Source organism: Microcaecilia unicolor, chromosome 1 (genome assembly GCF_901765095.1).
Source record: "Microcaecilia unicolor chromosome 1, aMicUni1.1, whole genome shotgun sequence".
NCBI lineage: Eukaryota > Metazoa > Chordata > Amphibia > Gymnophiona > Siphonopidae > Microcaecilia > Microcaecilia unicolor.
The window spans coordinates 503,381,161-503,394,976 of NC_044031.1; the positions used below are offsets into that span (position 1 = coordinate 503,381,161).

Genomic DNA, 13,816 nt, shown 5'->3' on the forward strand with positions numbered 1-13,816 from the left:
TGCATGCCAGCGCCAGCTCCCATTGCCGGCCACTGCTGCTTTTCCTGTTGAGCAGCAGGGCCGGCGCTACAAAAAGAAGAAGCGCTAACGGCGCTAAGGACCGTAGGACGAGAAATGTTTTTAAAAAAAAAAAGCGTGGCATCGGCAAGCACTGTCTCGGCAGCCTTGAGGCATTGGCTGCTGAGGCATTGGCAGACGGGAGGAGCCTGCGAGCCAGCAGCCAATGCCTCAGCAGCCAATGCCTCAAGGCTGCCGAGACAGTGCCTGCCGGTGCCGCGCTTTTTTTTTTTAAACATTTTTCATCCTTAGCACCATTAGCGCTTCTTCTTTTTGTAGCGCCAGCCCTGCTGCTCAACAGGAAAAGCAGCAGTGGCCGGCAATGGGTGCTGGGGCTGGCGCTGGGCGGGCCTGGGCTGAAATTGGGTGGGCCTGGGCTCAGCCAGGCCCACCCGTAGCTACGTCCCTGCCTCCTACTTAGGAGCAGGTAGCAAAAGTGCCAATTAGCGCATGTTATTTGCAGTGCGCTAATCACAAAATGCCTTCCATGTTCATTCTCTGCCCATGATATGTCCCCTAACACAAAAAACACTTAGGGCTAGATTCTATAGATGGAGCCTGAAAATTCCATGTGGAAAAAAATATGCCTAGGTGTATTCCATAAAGTACGCCTATATTTTGTAGAATAGGCTTAAATTTCCGTACAGTATACGCCGGCAATGGGAGCTGGCGCTGGCATGCAGGGCGGGCCTCGTCGAAGAATACGCCAAGCGCCTTTCCACATGACCAAATTTTAGTCGCAGCCATTTACACCATGTTTTACTTGGTGTAAATTCAGATGCCAAACTTAGGCACAGAACGGGTGTATTCTATAATAACATGCTTAGATTTTAGAAACGCCCATGCCCTGTCCATGGCCATGCCCCCTTTTCAACTATACGACTTAGAATTTAAGCGCACCACGTTATAGAAGACGCTTAGCGAGTTGTGCAAGTAAATCTTAATTAATGCTAATTAGTGCTGATAATTGCTTGTTAACATCCAATTAACAGCTCTGATTAGCTAGTTTACCAATGAAGTTACGCGCATTCTTACAGAATACGCTTTGATTTCCCCCGCAGAAATTAAGGCGCCATATATAGAACCCTGGAGTTAGCGTGTGATTTATCATGCAGTGACTGCAAAACTACCACAAAGCTCCTTTGCGCGGCTGCAAGCTCGCAGTTATTGCAGTGTAAACTGCGCCTTAAGTACTTAACTCAGTTTATTAAAATGGCACCTTTATGTTCTAATTTAGGAGTGCTTTTTACAAAGCTGCAGTAAGCACCAACACATACTCACTGCAGCATTAACCCACAGATTCTATATATCTCACCTAGCGTTCTGCGCTGAAATTCAAGCGTATGCTATAACAATGCGCATAGGTTAATTGGCTTAACAAGCCAATCAGTGTTGTTAAGAGCACTTAACAAGCAATAATTTATTTATTTATTTATTTATTTACTGAATTTGTAGCCCACATTTTCCCACCGTATGGCAAGTTCAAAATTTAGATTTGTAGAAGTCCAGTACATAATACAGAAGTACAATAAATGCTTAGCACTAATTGACAATAATTAAAATTTACACATGCAAATCGCTAAGTGTATTCTGTAATGAACTGCGCCTAAATTCTAATGTGCTCAGGCAAAAAAAGGGGGCATGGTTATAGACGGGGAAATGGGCGTTTTATGAGCGTTCCAAATTTTACATGCACTGTTATAGAATATGGCCCTCTGCGCCTAAATCTTTGCGCCAGGATTTATGCCATGTTTTCATTGGTTTAAATGGAGGCTCATAGATTTAAGCGCTAGGGTGTCAACTAAGCGTATTCTATATACCGTGCCTAAATCTAGGCGCTGCTTATAGAATACACTTAGTCGGAAATGTTTTCCGTACAGATTTTTTTTACAGTGGTAATTTTAAGATGCACACATGTAAACTGTGTAGTACAAAATAAATTTTTATTTTCCACAGAGGAGGCGTGATGGGGGTGGGGTGGAGAGTGAGCATATCTGCGCTAATAAGTCAGGGCAACTGTATTAGCGTGTGCTAACTGATTAGTGCATGATTAGTCTGTGAGCCCTTACCGCCTTCAAAATAGGTGACAGTAAGGGCTCATGTGCTAACCTTTTTTAATGGCCATGTACTAATGGGAAAATTAGTATGTGGCCATTAATACAGAAAACAGGCAATGCGGCCATTTTACTGCTGCGGTGAAAATGGCCTAAGCACACAGGAAAGACCCAAGGAAGGGCATGCTAAGGCCACTTTTACCATAGTTTGGTAAAAGGGACCCTAAATAAATAATGATCTCCTTTCTCCTTGCAAATGAATCTCTGAGAATGGCGGTAACTGAAGTTGTCCCCTCTGTGACAATCTTTTGCTGCAGAAGGAGATGTACCTATACGGTACCCCCAGATTCTATATTTATTTATTTAAAAGATTTCTAATCCGCACCATCTACTGTTCTGGGCGGAGTACAAAATACATCCATAATCATAATTCAAATACCATAAAAATAGAGTGCAAACAAGACTCACATAGATCTTATGCTTAAATAAAAGAAATATTATGAACAGCAATCAAACAAAAAAACACCTTTTTAAGTAGAACAGTTAAATGCGCGCTTAAACAAAACTGTCTTCAAAGCTTTGCTTCTGTGATGAAAAGATGGCCAAATAAAAAGAAATAAAATGCACATTCCTGGAAATAACACAGGAAATTGATACAAAAATGTTCCGGCTGCCCATCCCTACTGTTTATCCTCATGCAACAAAGGGCATGTTTTTCTCTTGAATGCTAGTGTGAAATCCTTTCAAAATATGACCAGAATTATACTACTACTTTGCTATCAGGTGATTCATGTGGATACAGTCCTTGTCTCCTTGCGTTGATTCAAAATTTGATAGTGAAATTGATGCTGATTCTCCTGCTGTTTCTCTTCTGTTCTCTAAGCGTTGCTCCAGCTGCTGCTGTCTCTCTATCCCTTGAGATCTTATTATTTCTAGGGAAGTTTATTAAAGATGTCATAATTAGGCATTCAGATAAAGAACAGCAAAATAATTTAACCTTCTTAATGTACCAGTCTACAATTAATGCTCATGAATTGGTTTTATAATATTGTACATGCTTCCCTGACTATACCTTTTTAACTTAAAATAGTTTCTTTCAATAATTATTTTTCCACTTTTCTATTTTTTTTCTTTAGCTTTTGATTATAAATACAAAGCAAAAGGGAATTTTTTTCTCCATGTTCGCACTGTGTAATATGTATCAATTACAAAGGAGAGGAAAATAAGATTTAGGGGAAGAAGAATGGGGACCATAGAAGGAACACTGAGCTGATCTATGAACAAGGACTCAGATATTATTATGCAAACACTTTTTTATTAATTGTGCCCACCTTCTCACTAGGGGTCAAGGGTGACCTCAGATGCCCTACACAAAAGAAAGCATAGGAGTAATGTTCATTTTTGTCATGGTGTGCACAAAAATAACCCATCTGGAGACATTGCTCCAACAAAGAATGTAGGGCTGACTGGTGCATTGGATACTACTACTACTACTACTATTTATCATTACAGAGACAAATAGAAAAAAAATTATACACCAGTGCACCAAATAGGCAAAAAGGGTCCTAGTGGATAGGAGGAGGCAAAGCTGAAGATCTAAGCTGGAGGCAACTTAGGAGCTCCTTTTACAAAGTGGCGCTACTGATTAAAGTACGTTGCAGGGGCATAGCCAGACCTCGGCGGGAGGGGGGTCCAGAGACCAACGTGGGGGGCACAGTTTAGCCCACCACCAACCCCTCCCCACCACTTTCGACCGCTGCTGCTGCCCCTCCCCTGCCACCGCCGCTGCCAGGTACATTTGCTGGTGGGGGTCCCCAACCCCCGCCAGCTGAAGTCTTCAGCACCGGTCTCCGTCACTTTCGCTGATCTGTTTCTATGAGTCCTGACATCCTGCATGTGTGCACGCAGGACGTCAGGACTCACAGCAACAGATCAACGAACGCGCCAGAGACCGGCGCTGAAGAAGATTGGACTGGAGTCTTTTCTTGGCATGAGAGTGAAATTTACTTACTCCCAGACTAATAAAGAAAAAAGAATAAAAAGCATAAGCCCGACTTAACATCCTTTGGCCTTCTAGATTTTTATCCAGCAATGGCTCACACCCAGCTCAGGTGGGTGTGCAGAAGCTGTTGTTAAGAAATTTTTGTATTTTGTGGCCCTGTTCTCAGGTATCCCTGACTCGTAACACAGCCCAGACTTGCATGACCATGGTTACGTAAATGTTGTCCAATACCTGAAGAAAGTGGTATGGGACATGTGGCAGTTTGGATACCCTTATGACCTGCTAACTGTTATGTGCATTGTTGAAATGCAGCAGGAGACTTGGATCACGCATGCCATTTATCCAGTGGATGCGCCTTGATCCTACCCGGTAACGGACCTCAAGATCCAATGGTCAGGCATCATATTGGTTCACAGTATTAAAACTGGAGGATTGGACGCTCAATCCATACACACTATGTGAAAGTTGTAGAATCCTACCACCCAAGCCAATTCCATAGTGTAACCTATATTTTGCCTGGGGGAGCTCTGGTACATAAACCTGATCCCTAATGGTATAGGTGACAGACAGAGGTGACTGGAGAGGACCCAGGGTCTACTGTGTGTTGAAAATTTGAAGTAACATAACACAAAATGGTTGTGTATTATATTGTAGAAGGGTTGTTGAGAACAGAATGTTATTTGGGGATGTGAGAAGAATTAGTGGATGGTTGGAGAAAGGAGACGAAAGTCTTGTTTCAATGCTTTTGGGAAAATGATGTTGAGTTACTAACTTGTGCTTAAACAAAAGTTATTATGGTTTGAAAAATTGTGTGGAATAAAATTGGTTGATCACCAAAGGATAAAAGAAAGCATTATGGGTTGGTAATTAAGTGTGGGCATGATAAAATTTGTTCCCTGGCAAGCAGAAAAAAATGTGTGAAGTGCTGAGCAGCTTGCTACCTTTGTTAGATCCAAGGTGTCCTGACTCATGCTAAAGTAAACTAAATGAAGGGTATGAAGAATAAAAGTTTAAGCAGGTTGCCACCCTTGGTGTCCTGACTTAAATGGTAAGAGGAAACTGGACATTTAAAGATGGGGTATTTTGTCAGCAAGTAGTTTCTGTTTAGGAATTTGCAGCAGTCCAGCTTATTAGGAAAAGAGAACAAGCTGGACTTCTGCAAAGTCCTAAATAGAAACTACTTGCTCACAAAATATCTCACCTTGCTCCTCATTTAGGGGGGAATGAGGATGATGCCTGAGGCAGTACAAACAGATTATTTGGGATGTCTGTTGTCTTTCAATTAATTTTTTCTTCTCTCCTTTGCTCCAGTTCCATAACCCATTAACAAAGGGTTCTTGGTGAGGTCTAAAACCAATTTCTCATTCCCTTATGATCTGTACTGACATTCAATATGAACCACAAAACCATACAGGTGATTAAATTTAACACAAAGGAAGGAAAAAGCCTCAGAGTCAAACCCCCACTTCAGAGCGTTAAGGGATTAAAGGTAGATACCTCATTGGCATTAAAAAAAAACAACTTCTCTCTCAAATCAAATAATGCTCTGTGTAATACACAAAAACAGCAATGAAGCATAAGCAGAGAAACTTATCTGCATATAATGCTGATCCCATTGATGGTAGCCAGCATTTCACATAAAAACTGTCTCAGGGTGTAGACAGACAGCCCATGTCTCCCACAGCTTGCAGATTTGAAACTCTGCTGTCAATTTATTTATTTATTTATTTGCTGCTATTATGCATCTCCATATTATCTTATTGGCTGAATATACCACTTCTCCCACAAGGGGAGGGAGACATTCGCTCAGTGTGCATTTGGGGTATGCAGAGCTTGGTCTGTTTTATTAACATTTGGGAACCACTGGTAAATTTTAGCAGGCAGTGGATAACGTGCGGTTAGTACCACCAAGTACCTCCTGGAAAAAAAAAAAAACCTCTGATGAGAGTACTATGCATTTCACAAGACTTCATTCCCTCTCAGACTGAACTTCGTGATAACAACAGTGGGACCTTGCATTCTTATTATCCAAAGACAAAGAGTTCTACTTTTTCTGCAACTGGTACTTGTCAGTCACTACTGGGACTAACAGGAGGAGGTTTTCTGTAAGTATATTTACCTTTGAAGGATTGAGGTTAGATTATGTTAAAATCCTGTTTAGATTTTAATATTTGAAAGGTGCCCATAGACAGTTGACGTGTCCTTCTTGCACAGAGGTTTATTGCTACTGTGAGACTGCTGGTTAAGGTAAAATAAGATGTGTGCAAGTAACATTTCTTTAATTTGCTTACTACAGTTTACGAAATACTTTCTTTCATAGAGTAGCCAAAGCACCCTGTGCCCAACCAAGGAAGAAGGGCTATCCCTTTGCAGGGCCCTGAAGGCTATTTACATCATCAGCTGTGCACAGATCCTGTAACAAGCACTGGAACAGGTAAGGCATCATTTGATTCTTGCCCTAAAAAAGGGTCATGTTTTGACTGTAGTCAGAATAAGCGCTTTCTGCAGATATGCGCTGCATCTGTATGGAGATAGAAATGCTTTTTCTGCTTGCTAGTAGTGGTTTTGACCCTGGTCGAAGAGTTCTTCATTCAGGCTTACCTTATTAACTGTTTATATTGTTTGTCTTATATTGCTTTTCCTAATGGGAATCAAGTACTCTCCAGAAAGAAGCAGAAAGGTTCTGCAGTGATAATAAAATTCATGTGGTCTCAGATGAGAAAGCAGATGCCTTGAGTCTGTGCTCTGGTGTGACAGTCCTGCATGATTGACTATGTTTCTGATTGTTGGAGGTGCACTGCTGGCCAGGATGTAGGGGATGTCTCCACTGGTGGGCTGAACACAACTAGTACAACTTCTTCAACATTCATTTGTTATTAGGCCAATCTTTTTTTGCACTGTAGACCTCTCTGGGACAATATTTGCTTACAACCTTAAGTGTGGATGCATTTGCTGCTCATTTGGTACTTGGCATATTCCAGCTAATGTTACATTGTGAGGGCAAATCTATAAGGAACTGCCTAGTGTTAGGCAACAGGGCAGCATGTAAATGTTGATATTCTAGTCATTTACATGCATAAGCGGTCACTTATTATGTGATGTATACTTTGCTAGTGGTCATGCACATGGGTGGAGTTTGGGCACAGTGGGTGTGTGTGTGTAACTTACAGAATATTATAGAGTTCTATCATTTATATGAATTTGTGCTAACATCTGGGCATAGGCATTTATACCCACCACAAGGCTGATATAAGTGATCGTGCCTTAAATGTAAACACTTTTTTGGTTGGTGTTCTTTAAAGCAAAGTAAGTACCAACTTTTCTTTGTAGACTAGAAGCTCTTACCACTGCCGTTGGTAGGTGTTCTGGTATAGAACTATCCTTCACACTCTCACCCTTGATCTGATTATCGCAATATGTGCCTTGTGTGTCAGAGATCACTGAGAGTTATACTGAGGTAGTTACTGCTAATAATCATTTCTATAGTGCAGCTAGAGGTACACATTATATGCAGGTACTTTTTCTGCCTCTAGAGGGCTCACAACCTAAGGGTTAAGGGTCCCTTTTACTAAGCCGCGTAGGCACCTATGTGCATCAATTTGGAGTTTCATGTGGCCTGGGCGGTAATTTCATTTTTTACGTGTGTCTGCTACGTGCACTGGAAATAATTTTTATTTTCTGGCACGTGGCAGAAACCAGGCAGTATTCGTCATTCTACGTGTGTCGATGATTACCACATTGTTACCGCGTGAGACCTTACTGCTAAGTCAATGGGTGGCAGTAAGGTCTCAGACCCAAAATGGACGCACGCCAATTTTTATATTGCTGCACGTTCATTTTCAGCAAAAAAAAAAAAAAAACAGGATCTGCGCGTGCCCAAAACACGCGCCTATACTAGCGCAGCCCATTTTTCAGCACACCTTAGTAAAAGGACCCCTAAGCGACTTGCCCAAGAGCAAGGTCACAAGGAGTTGTAGTGGAAATTGAACCCAGGTCATTTGGATTAAAGACCACTACACTAACCATAGGCTCTGGTTACGGGTTCAGCTGTGGGTCAGTTTTAAGTCATTCTTGACGTTAAGTTTATTTACAGGACTTCCTATACTGCTGTAGCTGACAGACAGAGCACAGCGGTGTACAGACTACAAAAGGAAACAGGAAAGGAACTCCATTTAAATATAAGAAAGCATGCAGTCATGCCTGGGGTGTAATAAGAGAAGGGGCAATAAGAGGGAGGAAGGGGAAAGAGGGAAGGGAGGTGGGCAAACCTAAACCTATATAGCTGGTAATTCAATCACACTGTTTGTCCATAAGCTATTTGAAAAAAAGCCAGGTTTTAAGCTCACACACTGTATTCCTATTCTTTAAATGGAAGGCATAAATTTGGCTTAGTTAAGATATTTAGGAGCCTGTTTTCTGCATTGCTAACAGTAAAAATCAAGCCTTTGCAGTTACCTTTCTAATTCTCATGTTAACAACTAATGCAGAACGGGGCAGAGAACAGGTGAAGACTGGGTGTGGAATGTAGATGTAATTTGCCTGGTTACTTTGGGGGCAAAGGGTAAGGAAATTATATAGGCAGTAGGGAGAGGGGGAGCAATTCAGCCATCTCTCTCCTCTTCAATCTGTTCAAAATTCTGCTGCATGACTTATATGCCGCCAGTGTCGCCAAGCTAATATTAGCCCTCTCCAGTCACTTCACTGGCTTCCTATCCATTTCCGCATACAGTTCAAACTCCTCTTATTGACTTGCAAGTGCATTCATTCTGCAGCTCCTCAGTACCTCTCCACTCTTATCTTTCCCTACACTCCTCCCCGGGACATCTGTTCACTGGGTAAATCTTTTATCTGCACCCTTCTCCTCCACTGCTAACTCCAGACTCCGTTCCTTTGCTGCACCAGATGCCTGGAATAGATTTCCTGAGTTGGTATGTCAAGCTTCATCTCTGGCCGTCTTCAAATGTAGGCTAAAAGTTCACCTTTTTGATGCTGCTTTTAACTCCTAACCCTTACTCACTTGTTCAGCACCCATTTTTATCATTCCCACCTTAGTAATTGCCTTATCCCTTATTTGTCCTGTTTGTCTGTCCTAGTTAGATTGTAAGCTCTATTGAGCAGGGACTGTATCTTCATATGCAGTGTACAGCGCTGTGTACGTCTAGTAGTGCTATAGAAATAATAACTAGTAGTAGTACTAGTAGTAGTAGAAACAATCAAAACTTTGGTATTCGCATGCACTAAGGCCATTTTTCCAACATGATACAAATGGCCAAATTTCCGAGTTTACTATTAATGGCCACACACTTAATTTTACATTAGTGCCTGTCTATTAGTGTGTGAGCCCCTACCGCCACCTATTTTGTATTTGGTAAGGGCTCATGCGCTAACCACACGCTAATCAGTTAGCAAACGACAATGTAGCTGCGCTAACCGCTTAGCACAGAACACACCTATTCTCTGCCCACAGAGCCGCCCCCAGCACCAAAAGATAAAAAATCTATTTTTTAGTGCATGGGTAGCTGATGCCAATATTGTTGTAGGACACCTGTAAATACCCCAAGGTAAGATATGTTAAGCTGTGATAACCATGCATTAATGCTTACCGTAGCTTGGTGAAAGGATCCCTTAGTTTGGAAGACATCCCCAATCTCTTTTAAGTTTTAGTTTATAGTTGCTGCAGAAGGCTTCTGTTTGGTATCTGTCACCATGGGGGACAATAGTGATGTCTTCTTTAGCCTGTTGATAAATCTAGTTGTTTCCGCTGCATTAAGTCACTGTAGGTGAGTGTCTGTCTGCTGCAAGCGTGAAAGTATCTGCTGTTTGTAAGTTATGATATGACCTCTGTGAATTCTTACTGATTGTCAGAGCTTTTTAAAGATTTCGTTCATGTAGTTGATATTGAAAACGTGTATATGATCACTGATATGATGATTAAATAGTTTATGTGCCAGGAGTTTTGGAGGTTAACATATTAGCACTTCACTGAATTGCCTTATCCTTGCTTTCTTATTGTCTTGGTTACAGTATTGAGCATCGGTTACTCTCAATCACTGTTAGTTTTCTTATCTCTGAAGGTGTTGTGTAAATTTAAATCACTTATGACACCACAGAAAGTTAAAAGTGGGGTTAAATGCTTGTTTAGTCATGATATGTCTTATTTTTCAGCCACGCTCTACGATGACAGCCAGAGTTGGAAGAGGAGCAAGAGGAGGAGAAGTGGCCCTTCAGGCTTTTTGGTAGAATTCCAGATGGAGGCATACAGCCACAGCCCATTACATAATCTTTTCCTAGTGCAACCAGTAAAGCAGCCATATTTAAATGTTTAATTGTTTTCCTCTTTTTCTATGTAGAAATAAGGATCAACAAATTGTAGGTGATACATTTGCTATTGAGCTAATATAACACATCTGTTACTTGCTTCTTTCTTCATCTGGTCAGTGAGGAAACAAACTCAGTTACAGCAGGTTTAAATAGAGAGCTGGTTAGGTTTTCAATTGCTTGCATATGTCTTTATAACTCAGTGAAGCAAAGGGAGGGGGGAGTTTTGATAGAAGTATCAGAGATATACAGTAAAACTGTATAGTCAAAAGGACCAATTTCTGATAATGGCTATGAGGTCCTTTTACTAAGTTGCTGTAAGTGCTACTGCACGCTTTCCATGTTTAAAATGGCTTACTGCAGGATGTGCTCAGGCATCCTGTGGTAATTTTCAAATCTGTGTGTGCAAACCGTGCACTACAAAATATTTTAATTTTTATCACAGAGGGGGCGTTTCTGGGGAAGGCGGAGAATGGGCATTTCTGCGCTAATCAGTTATCGCATCTACGTCAGTGGCGTAGTTAGGTGGGGAGCAAGCCAAATGGATTTTAGGGGAAACGGCACCTATGCGCTACATGGCCACGAACCCGCCTCTCTTCCCTTCCGCCACTGCTGCTTCAGTGCAGAGGTAACGGCAGCAAAACAAAGTACAACTATTGTCGCAGATCCGCACTACATAGACTCGCAGCTGCCAGTTCCACTCCCTGCCCCAGAACAGGAAATGATGTTGGAGAGGCAGGGACTAGCAGCCATGAATCTGCACAGTGTGGCTCCGCGATTGCTCTACTTTGTTTTGCCGCTGCTGGTCTGGGCTGGAGTAGTCAAAGATGGAGTATTAGCAGCAGTGGGGTGTCGGAGGGAGAGGAAGGGAAAGAGGTCAGATGCTGGAAAGAAAGGGGAAGACGGCAGAGGGAACAGGAGCTGGATGGGAGGGTCAGAGTGAGAGAGGGAAGGGACACGTTTCATCCTCTACTCTTTCTTGGACTTCTGTTGCACGTGCGTAGAGGTTTTGTTACTGTTTTTCTGCTTTGATCTAACATAACATAGTAATATAGTAGATGATGGCAGATAAGGACATGTACGGTCCATCCAGTCTGCCCAGCGTGATAATCTCATAACACATGGTATGTATGCCTGACCTTTATTTGTCCTTGCCATTTTCAGGGCACAGACTGTAGAAGTCTGCCCAGCATTGACTTTGCTTCCCAATTACCGGTGTTGTGATATTGTGCAGCATGCAACATGCGGTAAATGTTGCACACCTTTTCAGGGCCGTACAGTAACTCATCTCGGGGTCCTATCAAAGCACCTGAAAAATACTCTTCAGGACGCTGAAGATGTGCTGTGTCACAGACCTGGTGCATTGCTGTACCCTATTGTAGCGCTCCTTCTGTGTTGTCATAAGCTGCCTCACAGGAGTCAGGAGCTAGCTATTCAGAGCATAGCCCCTGTCACTTTGGGGAGAGACAATAGACAGTAGGACATTGCTAGGGAATAGAGCATGATTAGACAGAACAGTGCACATTGAAGGACTGATAATTTGCAGTAACAGCATTGTTGTAGATATGTGTCTAGAGAGATCACGCCCTGTGCAGTCTGGCATATGTGATAGTGGTATTTCACATGCCTGTTTGACCTTATCTCTATGAGCTTACCATGAGATACCTCCCTTGGGGTGGGGGTGGGGGGGAAGGAAGAGGAATGATAGTTTGTGCTATAGAGTGCTATAGAGAGGGTGCAAACATTAGAACAAGCATACTATATTGGAACCTTGGTTGAGAATTAGGAATCATGGGTAAGGAAGTACATTCCCATTCACAGCTATTGCTTACATAGCAGCTAGGCATCCTCAAGTAGTCCCATTGCAGTCTTGACCCAGTCTGGATTGTGACAGCACAAAGATATTGGCTAGACTCAGGAATCTTGCACACCAGCCTGTGATAAGGAGCTTCATGTTGCAGACCACCTGCATATTCATAGAGTGATAGTGCCTGTGGTTCCTGAAGGCCCTCTCATCCTGCTCAGGTAGTCTCAGGGTGGCATGTTTGCAATCTATGGTCTCCACCACTGAGAAGAACTCAGTTATACTATAAGTTCCTCATAGTTTGCTCCCTCTTTTCGTAGGGTTACTATACGTCCGGTTTTACTTGGACATGTCCTCTTTTTGAGGACACAGCCGGGTAACTGGGTGGGTTTTGCCAGCCTGCCCATTTGTCCAGTTTTGCGGATGAATGGGCAGGTGGGTGGATGGGCGAATGGGCATCCTATCCTTCTCTCCCCTCCTTTACCTTAGTGTGGTGCCCTGGTGATCTAGTGATCTCTGTGGGGCAGGAAAGAGCCCCCTGTTTCCCGTCCAGCATGTCTGCAGACTGTCTTTCTCCCGGTGCCAATTCAAAATGGCTGCCGAGAGTTCAAGCCCTTTGCAATCTTCTTTTCAAAGTCTCTATTTGCCTTCCTTATCAGCGCTTTGCATTTGACTTGCCATTCTTTATGTGGTTTCCTATTATTTTCAGTTGGATCCTTCTTCCACTTTCTGAAGGATTTTCTTTTAGCTCTAATAGCTTCCTTCACCTCACTTTTTAAACATGCCGGCTGTCATTTTTATCTTCCTTCCTCCTTTTTTTAATACATGGAATATATTTGGTCTGGGCTTCCATGATGGTTTTTTTGAACAACATCCATGCCTGATGTAAATTTTTGACCTTCGCAGCTGCTCCTCTAAGTTTTTTTTTCACTGTTGTTCTCATTTTATCATAGTCTCCTTTTTGAAAGTTAAATGCTAACATATTGGATTTTCTGTGTGTTCTTACTCCAGAGCTTATATCAAATCTGATCATGTTATGATTCCCTGATAAATGTAATAAATTAGCCACAGAGGCAGCACTTAATATGTGTGTTATCTAGGTGCCAGTGGCATAGACAAACCTGAGATTTTGGGTGGGGCCCAGAGCTAATATGGGTGGGCACTGTGTATATAGCTATGAGTAGTGTTTCTTGGGAACTTACAAAATAATGCCTTAGAATGCACTTGATGATGGATTTCTAAGTAGTCTGCCCAACAGCTGCCCCCTCATCAACATAACCACATACATACTTAATGAAAAAATTGATATTTTTAAATATAATTACATTATCCCATATCTTAAAATTGACCATACATAAGTCTACTACAACGGCAAGCCTCTCAGCACACATGGCAGGATTCTGCAATATAGAGGGGCATAATCGAATGGCGCCATCTTCGGGGCCGGCTCCGCAAAGGGATGGTGCCAACCATATTATCGAAAAAGATGGCTGGCCATCTTTTCTTTCGATAATACAGTTGGGGCCAGCTAAATCTCAACATTAGGTCAAATGTTGAGATCGCTGGGTTTACAGATGGCCA

At 42.3% G+C, this 13,816-nt stretch overlaps 1 protein-coding gene and 1 long non-coding RNA gene across 2 annotated transcripts in view; both read left to right on the top strand.

The window, feature by feature from the left end:
* NKAIN3 (sodium/potassium transporting ATPase interacting 3) overlaps positions 1-13,816 on the top strand; it is an 829,211-nt gene that overhangs the window by 426,395 nt on the left and 389,000 nt on the right. The gene's annotated exons all lie outside the window — the stretch shown is intronic.
* Positions 6,313-10,390, top strand: LOC115477810. The gene is made up of 3 exons (XR_003943378.1): positions 6,313-6,360; positions 6,434-6,547; positions 10,279-10,390. It is a non-coding gene; the product is annotated as an uncharacterized LOC115477810 (long non-coding RNA).